Raw genomic sequence first — 17,544 nt, 5'->3', positions numbered from 1 at the left:
GATGTCAGTAAGACCAAGCTGGCTGTTTAAATGTATACCACCCTTTGATTTTCACTCCATTACACTCTATTTACACAGTTCTGAGCTTATTTTCTGTGAACTGTGAAATTCACAAGTCAATAGCGCAGCAATCACTTCCACACACATACACAAGTCTGCATTTGAATCAATAAGATATAGCAGTGAATGTTAAAACATTCTGACTCTGTGCCTGTTACATAACTTAACATACCATCGCAGAAGACTCCCCTCTCACTGAAGTCATGGCACGGGTATTACATTTCAGCTATCAGTCTGGGTGAGAGTGCCGGCCCTTTAAATATCCCAGAAAGAGTTTCTTAAAGGTTTGGATGAACTCTACGGTCTGTTTAACCTGTTTTTGTCTTTTTGCAAAACGTCTTATTTTGCATGAGATTTGATTTCAGCGGCGTGAGAACAGAGGTGAGAGCCATGCTGGAAATGTGAGAGTGTGCAACCCAGTTAATTAGCACACACAATTCTAGGAAATACTAAGGTATATATTTAGCATAACGTTAAAAGATATACTGAACATAATATAACATGTGTTGCTGTTATGCATGACATTCCCGCTCATTGCCACAAGTTGAGGTCATAGTAAGCTCTCAGTGAGGTCTTGGTGTACAATACAACACTGCTGCTATATATAAACCAGTCCCTGACAGAAGCTTAGATGCTAATAGCCAAATCTGCATTCTGAGCAGCAAGGGAGCTTTTTGTTTTTGTGATATTGACCCTTCCATTACGTTTGCAATTTATTCAGTTTGTGGTAAAATGCCTCAGTAATTCTCTTTTGCTTTTGAGCTCCCGCTTTGCGCACACACATCTCGCTACAATGCTCAGACACTCGTTTACATTTTCACAGCGTGCTCTTTCTTAGCGCTTCAAATTAGCTAGTTTTTCGACCGCGTTCACAATATTTACCTCCTCTGTGGAGGACTTTTGTGCTTCCAGTGCTGCTTGCCATCAGAGAGACGCCTGTATAACTAGCTATATTTAAATTGCGACTGTTTGTAGTTGTCCTTGTGGCCGCTATGGCACTTGAGAAAAAGAAAAGCTCTCTCGAGAGGACGTGGATGAGGGGCGAACTCTTTCACCGCTTCTGAACTTGGAGTGCTTTTCATAAATGACCTTCACTGACTTTGTTTTCAAGCCAGCTGAAGTGTCTCGAGAATTGATTGCGAGCAAAATAACACGACTTTTAACGCGTCGCAGTCGAAAACGTGGCACATTTAATGAAGAAGAACGGGGGATTAGGCTGGAAAGTTTTTGCTTGCGTTCGTGAAGCTCCGGCTGTACTTCTACCTGCTTGAACGGCTTCACTGGAGAGGATTTGGAGTGCAGAAAGAGGCGCATTTAAAAAAAGAAGCGGAAGCTGTTTGGCATGCTAAGATTTCCATTTGAAACCAAAATTGCTATAAATTAACAGGTGAAAGAGAATATAATTAATTGATCAACCACACTGACTCTCAGATGTGCAGACGGTTGTGGTGCTGGTAGCGGTGATGGGGGGGGCTCTGTTTTTGATTCAGTGCCATATTCTCTGAAGCTGAAAAACAGCCCCATCAGTAACTCATTTCATATGGATGTGCTCTGATGTGGCACCAGCTTTAGTCTGCATGGCGCTTCACTATCGGCGCTTTGTATCAGCGTCCCGTGTTATTCCTTCTCTTCTTGATCATACGATGGGAGTGAAAGCAGGAGAGAGAAAGGAAGCCGGCGCTAATTCTAATTGTTCACTTATTGGTGTTTCTCCGCGACGAAGGCTCGGAGTCTGTCTGCTTCTTCTTCTTTTCAGCTGCATGATAAGCACAAGGCGGCGTTTGACATTTTGACCCGTGCTCCGTGGCTCTAAGTGGCTGTCAAAGCAGAGCTGTCACGTCCCATCTTAGGTGCTGATGTTCTCCTATTGACCATGTTCAAGTGAGCAGAGAGGTTTCTTGTATGGGTAAAGGGAGGGGTTGGAGGTGGGGTTCCTTCGGGTGTAATCTAATGAAAAAGCCCGACAATAAATACAAACAGGAAACGGGAAACGGTACGGCCAATTAGAGTCTAGAAAAACTTGGATGTTTAAGCAAAGTGGGCTCTCTCTGCTTCGTTCTCGCTGTACTTTTTTTTTTTGTAAAATATTTTTAAAAGCTCTTTGTGTGGTTGCCTATTAGTGCCTAATTGAGAGAGTCCTGGGATAAGCTGTGGAAGAATGTGAGCACTGTCCAAGCCGTGGCACAGTCCCAATAGTCAGGTTGGGGGAGGTTAGGAGCACGGGCAATGGCGTGTCCAGCGGGGTGGCCTGGGGGGGCACAGGCCACCCCCCAAACCAGACTGGCCACCCCAGGTGCCACCCCAAAGGCAAAACAATAAAATTCAATCAAATATCAAATGTCCGATTATGTTTTCACGGTGACGCTCAGATATCCGAGTGTAAGTGAATGCAGCATCGCTTCTGCGCTATGTGCATCACGTTAGCAAAGGTAGGAGAGCCAAGCGCGAAAGACGGCACTGCAGGAAACAATTTTTCGGTGAAAGAAAATGAGGACAGAATAAATGTCCCGGTAAGTAATATCAAGTTTGTTGAGTTTAGTAAACTTCGGTGAAATTAGAATACCAAGGAAAAAATAACACTTAAAGAATTATTGCAGCTGTGGAATATTTCAGACAGTATGCTACTGAGGGCAGCTAACATAAGAGTTATGCGTTATAAGATATAATCTAAGTCGTAACATTGCTGTATGGAGCTGCAGATTTGGCTGCAGGTTAACATAGCTGGACTGGCCATCGGGCATACCGGGCATGTGCCCGGTGACTTATTTTTTATTTTTTTTGTAACGGCATGAACAATGAGAGGTGGTGGATTGGCCAGATGCAGGTCGATGTGTAGAAATAACTCCGTTGTTTGGTGGTGGCTATGACGGGGCTTCCACAGAGGCAACAGGTGGATGAGGGAAGGGGAGGCAGGAGGAGAGACCCGAAGCAGCCACCAGTCCGAGTGTCAGGTGAACTGAACTTCAGGTAAGAAGTTATGACCTGCAGTCTATCTGGGTCAGATATAAACCAAGTTTAGGTGGAGTTTATTTTCATGTTGCTGACTTTTTACTGTCAGTTGCAATAACTCATACTGCGTTCTAGCCAGTTTGACGGAGTTTTTATACAGCTGGGTGGGTGCTATGATGTTACTGATAGTGAACTTTATTTTATTCATAAGGTTAGTTAGTAGAGTTGCCAACGGCTCCTTAAAAAAATGGAATGGTCCCTCATTCAGAGAAAATATTACACGTTTCGTATTGAGCTGAGAAGAGACCAGTTTGTCCCGGACTTTAGCTAGAATGGAAAAAAGACACAAAGCTGGATTTATTCTGTCTTTATGCTGCACAGCTGCCTCTTCTCTCATTCTCTCCCCCTCCCTCTCCTGTTGCTACTTCAATCATGAAACTGATCAATGATCAGCTGATCGGCTTTTCTCTCTTGTTTATTTATCGCCCACTTTGTGCCAGAAAGAGGAAACCAGCAGATGTCGCGCTAAACAACAGCAGCACGTTTAAGCTTGATCAGCTGTTGTTAGAATTTATTTAATATTAATTTCTAGTATCAGCTGATGTTTGCTGGAGCCACAGCTGTAAAGCTGCTGGTCATGATGTCTGTTTAGATATGTGGTGAGAGGGAAACATGAAGATGAAACCAGGAGATGTCCTTACTGAATCATCAGAGCTGTGATGGAGAAACAGGTTTACCTTTTAGGTGACATGAATGAGTTGAAGGGAAGTTATGAACTGTTTCTGAGAGACAAATAACACCAGGATCCTTTTTTATGTAGCAGACAGCTGGTAACTGTGCAGGGGCGGGTCTAGCAAAGTTTTGCCAGGGGGCCAGGTAGGGCATTAACAGGGAAAGGTGGGCACAAAGAAATACTTTTCTTTCTTATTCTCATTTAAAATACCTAGTTTTTATTAAATAATTATCTAAATCTTACAACCAAAGTTTTTATCTGACGTAAAATGTATAGAAATCATACATATACCAACAAGACTGTACATCACTGTCACAACAGCATTTGTTTTCAGTCAAAGGCTTTATGGCTTTACTACCTGGTGGGTCGGTCTGTAGTAAAAATGCCCAATTTTTTTGTCCCAGTCCAGCCCTGCAGGTTAATACTGGCAGTGTCACCATGCCAGCTGACTGTATTTTATCATCAGCCAGTGTTGTTCTTTATCAATATTACCAAAGTTTACGATAAGGCAGCATAGAAAGTATTTACTTGCTTTCAGGTTTCATTCAAATGTTAGTCTTTTCAGTTGTTTCCCCACTTTTTTCCTGTTTCAAAATCAAACACCAGTTTGTGAGAAGATTATCTTCTTTTTTTAACAGGCAGATAAAGTTTTGCATTGGCTAATTTGTCAATTGTTTGCTACAAATGTTCGTATTTTAATATTCAAAAATGTTTTTGCCCAAAACATATGTGCAGTATATGTCAGTAAAAATACTATGCAAATATTGCTGTCCTTGAATGCTGAGTAAACACTGACAAAACACTGATTGTATCTCTTGTCCTTTAGCAACGCAGTATCTAAAAACTTTGCACCGTAGTGGTTAAAATCTCATTCTAATAAGAGTTAAAAGTGCATTCGGTTATTAGGTTTACAGGGTTATTGAATTATGGTTAATATAATTGTTTTTAACATTATCTGCCAATTACATCTGCCACCCTTCTCCAAATCTGTGCCCCTACCTGGCCCCCCCAACAAAAATTTTCTAGACACGCCACTGAGCACGGGAGGCCATGGATTCACCCGCCACCCCCCTCCATATAACAGCAATGCTGTAAAGTCCGCCAAGCTGCATATTTAATTTGTGTGACGAGCCGAGGAAAATTGTTTGCTGTTCAGTTCCCCGCCCCTCCTCTTTCTCTCTCCTCCCAGCACTGCTACGTCTTTGTTCCAGTCCCTCGACGGCTTGTTCACTTACTTTCCGTTTGACGTTCATTTGTAACAACTTCAAAACACGCTGGCACAGAATACACAGACAGATGTTAGCGATGAAATATTTATCCCATAAATTGTAACCTGGATTCCTCACTTGCCTTGTGAGCTTAGCCAGCCCGTCTATTATTAATGATGAATGAGCTTCTCTTTTTCCTCCTTTATTTTTTTGTCAGCTCTTTGTTGATTTGTAAAATAGCTGTATGAGAACTTTTCAGCTTCGTTTTTTTTTCTCCCCACTATTTATTTCCGTGTAAGCATGTAGCAGATGATGCGTGATGAGGGCCAAAAACAGCAAGCTCAGGTCTGTTTTCGCCCGATGAATCTTCATCTGAAATCCATCTTTATCTGCTCTCCGATGGCGATGACTGGCCATTTAAAGATACTCGGGCTGTCTGTTGAGACAGAGCCAAGAGCGTTTGAGCCTAAGCTGTGATCCAGGTTCCTCCCACTGCTTTGACACATAAATAAAAGAGAATAATAATGTTCAGCGGCTGCCTGAGCAGCATGCTAATACGGCTGAAAGTGCCCTTTAACCAATGCACCATATCAAAAGGTGGAAAATATGATCTTCAGAGGCATCTAACAGTCTGTGGAAAGCTGTAATCCTACACAACTGGGACTCCTGCTGCCTTATTTTATCTGCAGCTAAATAAAACCATTACACTCTAATGTCCATATCTGAAGCAAGCAAGCAGAGTGAATTCAGCAAAATCAATCTGTGTTGAACTATAAAACCTCCAGACAAAGTATGTGCCATGCACATAAATTCAACACCAATTGTTTTGATGACCATTTGTTCGAAAGCAACCCTCAGAGTTTTCTTTTTTCTTTTTCCCATCAAGCAGCGGATAAAAACGGCGACGGTGGGAAATTCAGGGGCTGAGATTAATTGGCATGCAAGCAGAGTAACTGTCCACAGTCTGCCGATCACAGGGCCAGCCAAGCATGACAAGCATAGCCTATCTTCTACTTTTCATTAGGCCACGGACGGGGGCCAGCCACAAGCTTTATGCTAAACAGGGTTGATACGGCTTTCTCAGTCTCCCAAAGACCTTTACACCCTCAAAACAAAACAACAGGATATGTACCAACAAAAGCAAACAATGTCAGAGAGGGGGGAAAAAGAAAAAAGAGGATGGTTCTTGCATGAAGCCTGTCTCGCAAATAAAAGGAATGAATAGCTGGCGGGGGAATAAGAAGGAAGTGTGATATCAGAAGTCGAGTTGATGCGAAGAATCAATGAATAAGTGTCCGCGTATGATTAACTGGCCTTTATTCTGGAAGCGTGCCTGCTCAATTTTCAAAATGTACATTTCATTTATTGGGATCCATTAACGGTGGTGTGTTGGCAGAATTATGATTTGTGTATGCAACAGTGGCAAACTAATTAAAACATAAACTAGGATGTTGTTTTTGTTGTATGTGCCATCCATGACTGAAAACAAACAGCAGATTAATAGGTTCAGGATACCTTGGAGTACTGATAGACTCTTTATTTGTGTTTGTGTTTTCCTTTTTAAAATTCATGACAAAAAACCCATCTACGTCTATGTTTCTTAACAAGCACAACACACAAAATATTGCATCACTTCCAAATCGTAATTTAACAAGTTCGACATGAACTTTTGGATGCATTTTGAACTTTGGCTGCTTTGCTGCAGTTCTATTTCAGTTTTACCAAAACTTTGGGTTTTTGCAGCCATTGGACAGCTGAATACTATCGGAAATACGCTAAAAAGACAAAGTAGAGCTTCCAAGTTGAGTCTGTTCCCTCGTTACCACAGACTATGTGCTTTGTGATACCGTCCATTGGTTAGCAAACTCAATCTTAGCTGCCATCTTGGTGTTTTGAAACCCGATGTTATGAGCCGTGGGTAGATCTGATTGGGAAGCCGAGCAATGCAGCACAGCACACGCATACCCAGTTCATATGAATGCTCATCAGCATGCGTTGCAGTGAAAGATTATATCTGAGTAAAAATGCTGTTAACAAAACCAGTTTGGTTAGTTTGGAGTTTGTAACCTAGTTTGCAGCAAGATAAAATGTGCCAAAATCAACTAGTCCCTAAAGAAAAGGGCACAGTTATCTTTAGACAACAGAATAAAATGTTCAGAATGTACAGCAACATAAAACTGTGTGACTAACTAAATGTGAAAGTGAAAACAGCTGCAAAATGATGCAGTGTGAGAAATCCATTGACTCATTATTTGTATAAATCACATCTGTCCACAGAATCGGTTTCTTCATTCCAACCTGTCCACCAGCTGTCACAGGACAGGACTGCAAACCTGCACAGAGCTGGGATGGGCTACAAGACCATCAGAAGATTGGTGGGAAGGTGACAACTGTTGATCTGATTTTGTTGGAAATGGTGGCACGGTGGTTAGCACTGTTGCCGCACAGCAAGAAGGTCCTGAGTTCAATTCCACCATCAGGCCGGGGTCTTTCTGTGTGGAGTTTGCATGTTCTCCCCGTGTTTGCGTGGGTTCTCTCCGGGTACTCCGGCTTCCTCCCACCGTCCAAAGACATGCAGCTTGTGGGGATAGGTTAATTGGATAATCCAAATTGCCACTAGGTGTGAATGTGAGTGTGAATGGTTGTCTGTCCCTATGTGTTGGCCCTGCGACAGACTGGCGACCTGTCCAGGGTGTACCCCGCCTTTCGCCCTATGACAGCTGGGATAGGCTCCAGCGCCCCCTGCGACCCTGAAAAGGATAAGCGGAAGCGAATGGATGGATGGATGGAAGAAATATTAGATGACCATAGATCACCCTCACTCTGGAACTCCATGCAAGATCAGCCCAAAACTACATGGGAGGAGCTTGTTAATGATCTGAAGGAAGTTGGGACCACAGTCACCAAGAACACCACTGTTAATACACCATAACGTACTGGGTTGACATCTTGTGGGGCTCAGAGGTCCCCCTGCTCAAGCTCACAAGTGCAGGCCATTCTTAAGTTTGCCAGTGAACATCTAAATCAGGGGTGTCCAACTCCAGGTCTCAAGGGCTGGTGTCAACTTCAAGACATGTTGAGGAGGTCATTTAGACTTTTAAATCAGCTGTGTTGGATCAAGGACACATCTAGAACCTGCAGGACACCAGGCCGCGAGGCCTGGAGTTGGAGACCTGTGATCTAAATGATTCAGAGAAGGCTTGGGAGGAAGTGCTGTGGTCATATGAAATGAAAACAAGCTCTTCAGCATCAACTCAAGACGTCGTGTTTGGAGGAAGATAAACGCTGAGTATGACCCAAAGAACATCATCCCCACAGTCAAGCAACGAGGTGGAAACATGGTTTGGGGCTACTTCTGCTAAGGGTTCAGGACAACTTCACTACATTGCCATATATGATAAATTCTTGAAAACCTCTTGATGAAAACCTCCTTCCCTCAGCTGGAACACTGATAATGTGTCTTGGATTTGTTTTCCAGCATAACAGTGATCCAAAACATACCATGGCAACAAAGGATTGGCTGAAGAAGAAGCACATTAAAGTCATGGAGTGACCTCGCCAGTCTCCAGACCTCAGTCCGATATCTGTGGAGGGAACTGAAGCTTTGAGTTGCCCAGCAGCAGCCGAGCAACCTAAAGGAGTTCCTGTAAAGACGAGTGGGACAAAATCTCTGACCAGCTGCAAGAAACATCTTACCACTGTTCTTGCCAAAAAGGGTTTCTCCATCAAATACTAAGTCGTGTTTTCTGTTAGGATGAAATCCTTTTTTCACTCAGTGAATTTTTGATTGACTGTCCACTAAAATGAAACTACCAGAAAATTAGAGACTTAGATATTTAGCAGAGGATTAAATAATTACTTCTCCAACTGTAAAGCCTTTTGTGGCTCTGAAATGAGAAGGAAATCCAAACCAAACCAATTTTTGTGTTGGTACCACAAGGAAAGCGCAAGTGACAGACACTGCCACGCTGCATTCTGGGAAATGACTCATTGTTTTTAGCTTGATTACAATCTTCCGAGTTCACAACTGAATTAGTCTCAGTTAGTCTCGTGGGTTTAAAACACACGCTCAGATTTAGTTTGAGAACGTTTCTATAGTTTAGATGAGACAAATGCTTTTGTTACTTTATGAGGAAACTATGGAAATGTTTGATTATGTATCATCTGGAAATGACCGATTCAAAGACCCAACTTCAATCTCATCTTTACCTCTGCAGCAGGCCCGCCTACAGATTAAAACTTTTCTTTACCCGTCCACAGCAGAGTGACCAGAGGTCGGCCGAGGGACGAAACAATAATACCCCCTCATGGTAAAGTGGATATGAGTGATCACAGTCCTAACCACCATTGGACTTGACCTGGTTTATGGAAATCACCTCTCCACTGAGCGGACGCCTCTAGCTCATCATAGGGAAATTTTCCAAGGGCTCTCAAAGGCCAAGAGTAATATCAGCAGAGGAGCAGGGGGTAAAGATGTCGTCACCTTGGCTGTTTGTCCTCTCTGGTGTCTGTTCAAAAATACTAGAGGATGTTTACGGCTGTGGATTGAGAGTGGATCTGGAGGGCTATATTGAAAAACACCATTACAGGCATGATGACAGTGGATTATTGTCATTCAAAGTGCCGCTGTCTAAAACGACATAATTGGGGCCTGAGCCAAAGAGCGGGGCCGCCCCTAGGCTACGGCAGGTTATTGCTCTTTCTGTTTTGCTCTGGGCGGACATTGGGTGGGCAACCATTTCCTAAAGGGTGGGTGTGAGGGCTTTATTTTGCTAGTGGCCCCTCCCTTTTAGCTTAAATGAGATAAACCTCCAATTTCTGCTGGAGTGTATTCTCAAGCCAACCATAGGAGGGTGAAGCATTCACAGCCACTGAGTGTTAATAATGTGCCAAACAATTATGTCACAGTCTTTGGCCTCCCATGTGAGAAAGTTAGCCCTCCCTCCCCTGCTGCGTTACAGTATGCAAATGAGAAAAAGGCTAAAGTCTGAGAACTAGATCCTGTGAAGCAGAGCCAGACTACTGTTATGAAGTGAATGGCATCCATAAGCCTTTAGGGGGAAGGGGGTGTAAATTAGAGCAGTAATCCATGGGAAATAAATGGGAACTAAAAGAGCAACCGTTTTTGTTATCTGGCGGGGCTGGAGGGTGCTGGTTTGCACCCATCGAGCATTTTTAGAATTTCTCAAGCTGCAGAATGCAATCTATGCTTTCTGTGTAGTTCTTCATCCCCATGCATGTGTGTGTGCTGGCCCTCAAAATAGCTCAGTGAGAATAAATAATGGGAACCGCTGTGAAGTCTGCTGGGTGACAGAAAGTAGAAACAGCACAAGAACTTTCAACTGCAGGTTTACTGTGGGAAATGTGCTACCTGGTCATTGATGTTTCCTGTTTCCTTTGGCGAGAACACCAGTTAAAAAACACACAAAGCACTTCAAGATAAAAAAAGAAAAAAGCCTGGATTTTTGAAGAAGCAGAACAAAAATGAAATTGCCTCAACATGTATCATAGATTTTCCCCATCCTCTAAGAGCTTTTAATCTTTCTGCTATAAATTACTGTCTTTATTTACATAGCACCAACAAAGACATGCGAGATTTCGATGGGGTCAAAGCGTCCTCTGTGCTCTATAAATTATGCGTCCGGTGCATGTTTAATCACATGAAACACAAGACTGGTGAACAAAACCTGGCCTGACCTTCTCATAATTAAAATGCAAAATAACCTGTTGCCCGTCTGCTGCAGTTATCGGACGTGACGAGGTGCAGTCAGTCAGCCTCGCTGCCTTTTGCTTATTCACTTGCATATCTCGGCTGATCTAGTATCACTGTAGCTTTAGAGTTGCTTCCTACCCTATAAATCCTGACACATGAAGGCTGAACTTCAGTGCACAACTGTCTAAAACACACAAACCAAAAAGCAAACACAGATCCCATGTGAGCTTTTTGTGTTAGTTTAGTATCTTTTGGTTTTATAGCTTTCTGAGCGGCGATTTATGAAGTTGAGAGCGATTGACTTGTTCAAGTAACCACACGTACACTGTGCACTTTAATAGTTCAGTGAACTGAAAAAATGTTTTTATGTAGTCATTTCCAAACTCTTATTTTTTCTTATTTTTCCAAACACTTTTTATGCCAGCCTGTGGTGTCCTCTCACAAAACTGCTACAATTTTAAAACCTTATTTTTTTAGCATATTTTTTTAAAAACCATAAATAGTCAGAAACTGACAAATAAGAGTTACATGAAGATTTATTTACTCAAAAATGTAATTGCAAGACAATAACATTAACACTGATAAATGGTAAATTGACTGACATAGTGCTTTTCTACTCTACTGGACCACTTAAAGTGCTATATGACTCATTTACTCATGGTTCTTTAATTTAAACTGGTTTAAATTTTTTATTATTATCATGTTTAGGATAAAAAAAAACAGGTAATCCATTCATAAAATGAAGATAAACTGTAAATAAAAATATAGAAATGATTTAAAATTCCAACAAACCCGGTTATTTTTTTTTTTAAAAACAATTTATTTCTTTTGTAAAAATACCACTTTAAAATGTCACAAAGAAAAAAAAAGTGTAAGAATCACCAATGTAAGAGGCATGGAGATTTCATATAACCAATGAATGGTTTTCCTTCTTCTATAACCTTTTTCTGAGTGGACTTTGGCACTAAAAAGCTACTCGCTTCCCAGAGAGTCGCCACCATTAGCTTCAATGTCGCTCCAGGGTTACGGAACCTTTTAACATTCCCGAGTGTCGTCTCTGAAGCATTATGCACCAGCATGCAAGAGAGCCAGAGTCATTTATATTTTACTACAGCACCCCTTGACCCCAAGAATAAGCTGGCAAAACAAAACAATCACTTTAATAATTGGACGACAGATGTCTTTTTCCACAAGGAGTAGCAATTAATCTTTGAAATATGCTAGAGAGCATGTCAGCTGAAAATAGAAAGTGCTTGCCCTTTCTCCCTCTTCTGTTGTTTATTTTTTTTCCATGGCTATGAGGACCATTTGCATATGTGTATCCTACAGTAACAAAAAAAAGCTCTTCTTTGGTAAGCAATTTAAAACGAACATTTTACACACTATATTAAAAGTTCAGCAAGTTTAAGCTTTGCAGACAGATAGGACTTTAACAACATTCAGTCATACTGTCACACAATTTAGCATGTAGACACCTCAAGCAATTTTTTTAATCTCCCCTCTTTCCTTGTTAAACGTTACAGTATTTCCTATACGCTCTTCACATTTTTTCTGTTGATAATTAATTAGTGTGACCAGAAATTAATTAGGGTCTAGTGCAAAGAATGCTGGTGTGCATAGCAAAATTAATTCCTGAGATGGAGGTGGAGAGAGGAGGATTAATATTCTGCGTGAGCATTCTTGTTCGTTTGTGGCCTTTTAGGTTTAAATGAGAGATTATGGAGTGAAGTGTAAATAACTCGTAAAACTTGATGACTGGCTTAACATGGCTAAATTTAGTGCACCTATTATAAAATGAAAGAAGGGCAATTATTTAGCAAAGTTAATTCTTGTGCAGCTAATAATGACGTTGAGACTTAGCCTATCAAACCACACGTGCTCACTCAGTGTACTGTGAGGAAACACGTGGTAGCTAATAGTTCGGAGCTTACCGGAAGCGAGGTTGATTAGTTTTGCGCTGGCGCATTAAGTTGGTGCCACCGTGTTTGCTTGATGGAGAGTTAGTCTCACTTCTCATAGGAGAAATGGATTCCTCACATTCCAAAGTGGTGCCTACCTTTTCTTTCCTGCCAGGAACTCACAGCTAGCTTCTAGCAATCTAAGCTAACAATGGCTGCTGATGGTCAACACCAAAAGCTAAGTATGGGATGCTGCTTTTTAAAGCCCAATGCATCATCTGTTTTTTGACGTATGACGTTTTTAGACCATAATGTGGCTGTAGCTCAGGTGGCAGAGCAGGTCAGCCACTAACCAGAAGGTCGGTGGTTCGATCCTAGGCTGCTCCAGTCTGCATGCCAAATATCCTTTGGCGAGATACTAACTACTACTAACCCCATGTTGCTCTCCAATGCATCCATCGGAGTGTGAATGTGTATGAATGCTAGACTACTTAGCACTTAGGTCAGAAAAAGTGCTTGTGTGATTGGGTGAATGAATTAGTTGAATAAAGCGCTTTGAGTGATCAGACAGAGTAGAAAAGTGCTATGTAAGAACAAGTCCATTTACCATTCCACCCCCCTGCCTCCCTCTGGTAAACGCTACAGGTCCATTAGGTCAAAGACCAACAGACTCAATAAAAGTTTCTACCCACAGGCTGTCAAACACACCCCACCTCCACCCTGATTGAAGGTTAACTGTGCTGTTAACATTTATGGACATTTACACTGTATTTATAAACCGTCCATCCATCCATTTGCTTCCGCTTATCCTTTTCAGGGTCGCGGGGGGCGCTGGAGCCTATCCCAGCTGTCGTAGGGCGAGAGGCGGGGTACACCCTGGACAGGTCGCCAGTCTGTCGCAGGGCCAACACACAGGGACAGACAACCATTCGCACTCACATTCATTCACACATAGTGACAATTTGGATTATCCAATCAACCTATCCCCACTAGCTGCATGTCTTTGGACGGTGGGAGGAAGCCAGAGTACCAGGAGGGAACCCACGCAAACACGGGGAGAACATGCAAACTCCACACAGAAAGACTGATGTTGGAATTGAACTCAGGACCTTCTTGCTGTGCGGCAACGGTGCTAACCACCGTGCTGCCCTAAACCGCATTTATTATAATAGCAACCAGCATTCCTACCTCTACTCCTACCTCTTACTCAATGTGCACTACCACTGATTACATTGCAGCTTATATTGCACCTGCGCCTTTACTTGGCAAATATAACTTGTACATATCTGTATAGATACTTACGTTATTACAAGTTCCCTCTATAACTTTAAGTCTATTTTTTTCTCTTATTCTAAAGGAATTTTAATGTAAAAATGTACATGCTGCTAACAGAGAGATGGCAGACTGTCTTTCATTGTTCTTGTAACAGTGACAATAAAGATCTGTTCTATTCCAATATCATTAAGTTCCTGTAACTGCTCTGCCTTTACCCCGATACACTAAAGCGGCACATGATACGTTTAAATGGATAAATGGAAAAAGAAAAAACCCTCCTTAGACTGGATTTCTAAAACCGAGATGAAGTGGACGTTTATGGATTGAAAAAGGAACACAACCAGTGTGGTGTGACCTCATCTTTTCACACAATAATTGCAATTTGAGCAAAGCCGAATGCATATCAGCACAAGTTTGAAGTGAAAATATTCACATAGTGTGAAATTAAAATACATCTTGTCACGAGGCTATCGCCATCTCTCTCTGCTGCTTTCTTCTTTCTCTGCCAGGCATAACACGCAGTCAGGAGGCAGTTGTCATGGTGATTAATGCAAATGCACACTGTTAACCTGTAGAAGAGAGAAGAGGACTTTTCAAAGCATCTCAGACCTTGACTTCAAGTAATAAGTGTCTCTGCTCACTACCAATATAATGGCAAGAGAAATTGAAAATCATACCAGCTTTTATAAAGCTTGACATCTCGTTTAGTTGCTGTAAATGAAATCCCCGCACTTCAGATAGTGCTTTGGCTGCACGGTTCGAGGAAAATACTTTGTCAGCGGTGGCAAAGTGTGGGCTGAAAACAGAGCCTTTCAGAAGCAAGAAGTGACAATGCAGTTATTTTGGTCAGTGTGCTTACGTGCGGCAACATAGCAACGAGTTGTTTGGAATGACATCCAATGCCATGATGGCACCATAACAACTGGGATCATTAGTGTACATAAACCGACAAAGCTTCGCATCTAGAGTTCTGAAGCAACGCGACCCACCAAGAATGCCTTAATGAGAGTGGAAAAGGGCATGGACGAAAACACCATTACACCAGAGACCATTATATGTGAATGTGCACTATCCTGTCCTCACCCCTTCTTGACCGCTCGACCCCTGGCTCCAGAGGCTAACAGTGTATTTTGGTCCATCCCCCCTGGGTAGACTGCTGCTGTCTGCCGGACTGACACAAACCAGAGACTCAGAGACTGAATCTAATTACAGAGACAATTATGATTGTGACCCAGTTTGACCCGGATTTGTATTCAAATGGACTGATTTACCTCGTGTGCTGGAGATGCATCTTCTGAGGACTGAGCGTGAACCCAGAGACGACTCCGTCACTTAGCCTGTGTGCCTCTCTATTAAAGCAACTCACGCATGCATTGACAACCAGACACGTACACGCGCTGTGGCCAATTTACAGTGATGTGCATGTTTATTTATCAACCGACTGCTTTGTGGTTTTCCTTTGTTCTCATATAAACTGTTCCATATGATGTAGCTGTAAGGTTTTATTCAGAGCTGGGTGATAACTCAGTATTATAGCTTTAGTTGTCAAGAGAATTATATTGTAATGCCATCTTATTGAGCTTTAAACTTTATTTGGCCAGACAGCCAATGGAATAGTACTTAAATAGCACTTCCCACCTCTTAACTGAGTACTCACAGCACTTTTTACCACAAGCCTCTTTCACCAAAAATCACACGTTCGTGTATGCGCTTGGATGGATGCATCGGGAACAACTCGTTTAGTATCGTGCCCAAGGATACCGCAAAGGCCTGCAAACCAACAACCTTCCAACCGACCGGCAACCTGCTCTATCTCCTGAGTCACAGCTCCCCACAAACAGTCCACCTTGTTGTACTGGGTTGACTGTGGTGTTTTCTGTGTTAGTATTAGGTGAAGTAGTTTTTTAAATCAATGCAATGGAGATATTGACAGTTACAGCTGTCGCTCTAACTTCAAGCAGAGGCTTTGTCAAAATCCACGGACATCAGGAATATATCTGCAGGCTAACAGGCTGGCAGATTGTACCGGTAAGCCCTAAAGCCTCTGAGTGGGCTCTTCAATATCTGTTGAAATTTTGGCCACACTTGGGCAAGAACGGGGAGCACCGAAGGCAACAAGTGTGTACAAGAGCTGGAGTCAAGTCAGGTCAAGTCAATTATAGGGCTTTGTATGGGTTTGTAGTACTGAAGAGTCACAGCAGTGAGCACACGCGGCAACGGTAAGTCCAGAGGGGACAACATGCCACCCACACTGCTGGAAGCAAACTAAACTTTGTCACACAGCTGTTAAGTGAGTTCTTCCATTTATGTAGCCAGTGGCTGAATTGGTAACACATAAAAGCCACAGAGGTGAAGGATATGGTCCTGTGATGTGTCCATCTAGAAGTGGCTGAGACTCAACATGAGAGTGACTCTTTTTTTCTCTCAAGCCCAGGCAGCTTGGGAGAAATTGATGATATTTGTTGAGCTTATTTGACAACTTGTGAACAGGATTTACAGGAGCTGAGGTTAGTTTCACAATGAACAAAGGCCAGCAAAAAGGCAGCTCAGGAAAACCTATCTATAATACAAAACGTTAGCAACACAGCAGCTTCATGTGTAGCCAAAAGAAAAGGGAGATGAGTGAATCCTGTGCCAGTAATAGCTACCATCTTGTCTCCTTTTGTAGTGGAGTGTCAGATTGGCGACCTGTCAAAGGTGTGTACCTGCCTGTTGCGCTATGATAGCTTGGATAGGCTCCAGCCCCTCCGTAAGGATAAGTGGAAGAGAAAGGATGGATGAAGCAGACGAAATAGTGATAAATCCATCTATTCTCTTCTAGTTCTCCAGGAGGGGCTAGAGTTATTTTCCAATTCAACAGTTTAGGGCCTCCTTTTTTATTGTTTGTCATATTTAATGCAACAGATGTTTCAGAAAAGGCTGCTGGTGATAGCAGCATATGTGGCACCAAATACATAATAATATATGAATCCTTCAGAAATCATGATGCCCCTGAGGATGTGCAAATTACCCATGTCGCGTGCACTAATGCACCCCCATACCAGCATGAATGCTGGGTTTTGAATTCTGTGCTGGTAACAAGCAGAGAATGCTTCTTCTCCTTTTCAGCCTGGATGAGGGGAAATCATCCACGATTTCCTAAATTTAATAATCAGTCAATCAATCCTTTGATCAGAGCACAGGGCCATCTACCACTTTGCCTCAGTCCATATTAGATGAGCTTGAGCCAAGAGTGGTGTTTTTGGATCTTGTCCCAAGTCAGTGTGGCGACTTCCACAATTCTCACAGTATTTGAAGGATATAATGTACCACAGGATGCTGACCTCCCTGCCTTAACTTCTCAAAGGCTCGGTGTCTCTACCATCTTTTGTTTTTGCTCAAATTGTGTTACCGGCCTGTTGACAATTAACCTAATTAATTGTGGGTTATTCCACCAGGTGTTTCTTTATAGCGTGACACAACTTTTCCACTGTTTTTATTGGCTGTTTTGAAAATTCTTTTGGTCATTATGTGGCTGGCATCAAATCGAAAATGAGAATTGATTTATTCCAAAACAAAAACAAAACAATAAAATAGCTCACAAACACAGCAACACCGTTTGATATGTTCTTTCTGTATTCTGGAGTTGTACACAGTATTCATCAAAGCAGTCTTTTAGAGTTACACCACCCTGTGTGACTTAACAGTTCCTGAATACGGATTTGATCC

Source organism: Rhamphochromis longiceps, linkage group LG9 (genome assembly GCF_057381845.1).
Source record: "Rhamphochromis longiceps isolate RC_006_pf linkage group LG9, R_longiceps_female_GT1.1, whole genome shotgun sequence".
In the NCBI taxonomy this organism is placed as follows: Eukaryota; Metazoa; Chordata; class Actinopteri; order Cichliformes; family Cichlidae; genus Rhamphochromis; species Rhamphochromis longiceps.
This window is presented reverse-complemented; position numbering follows the sequence as displayed.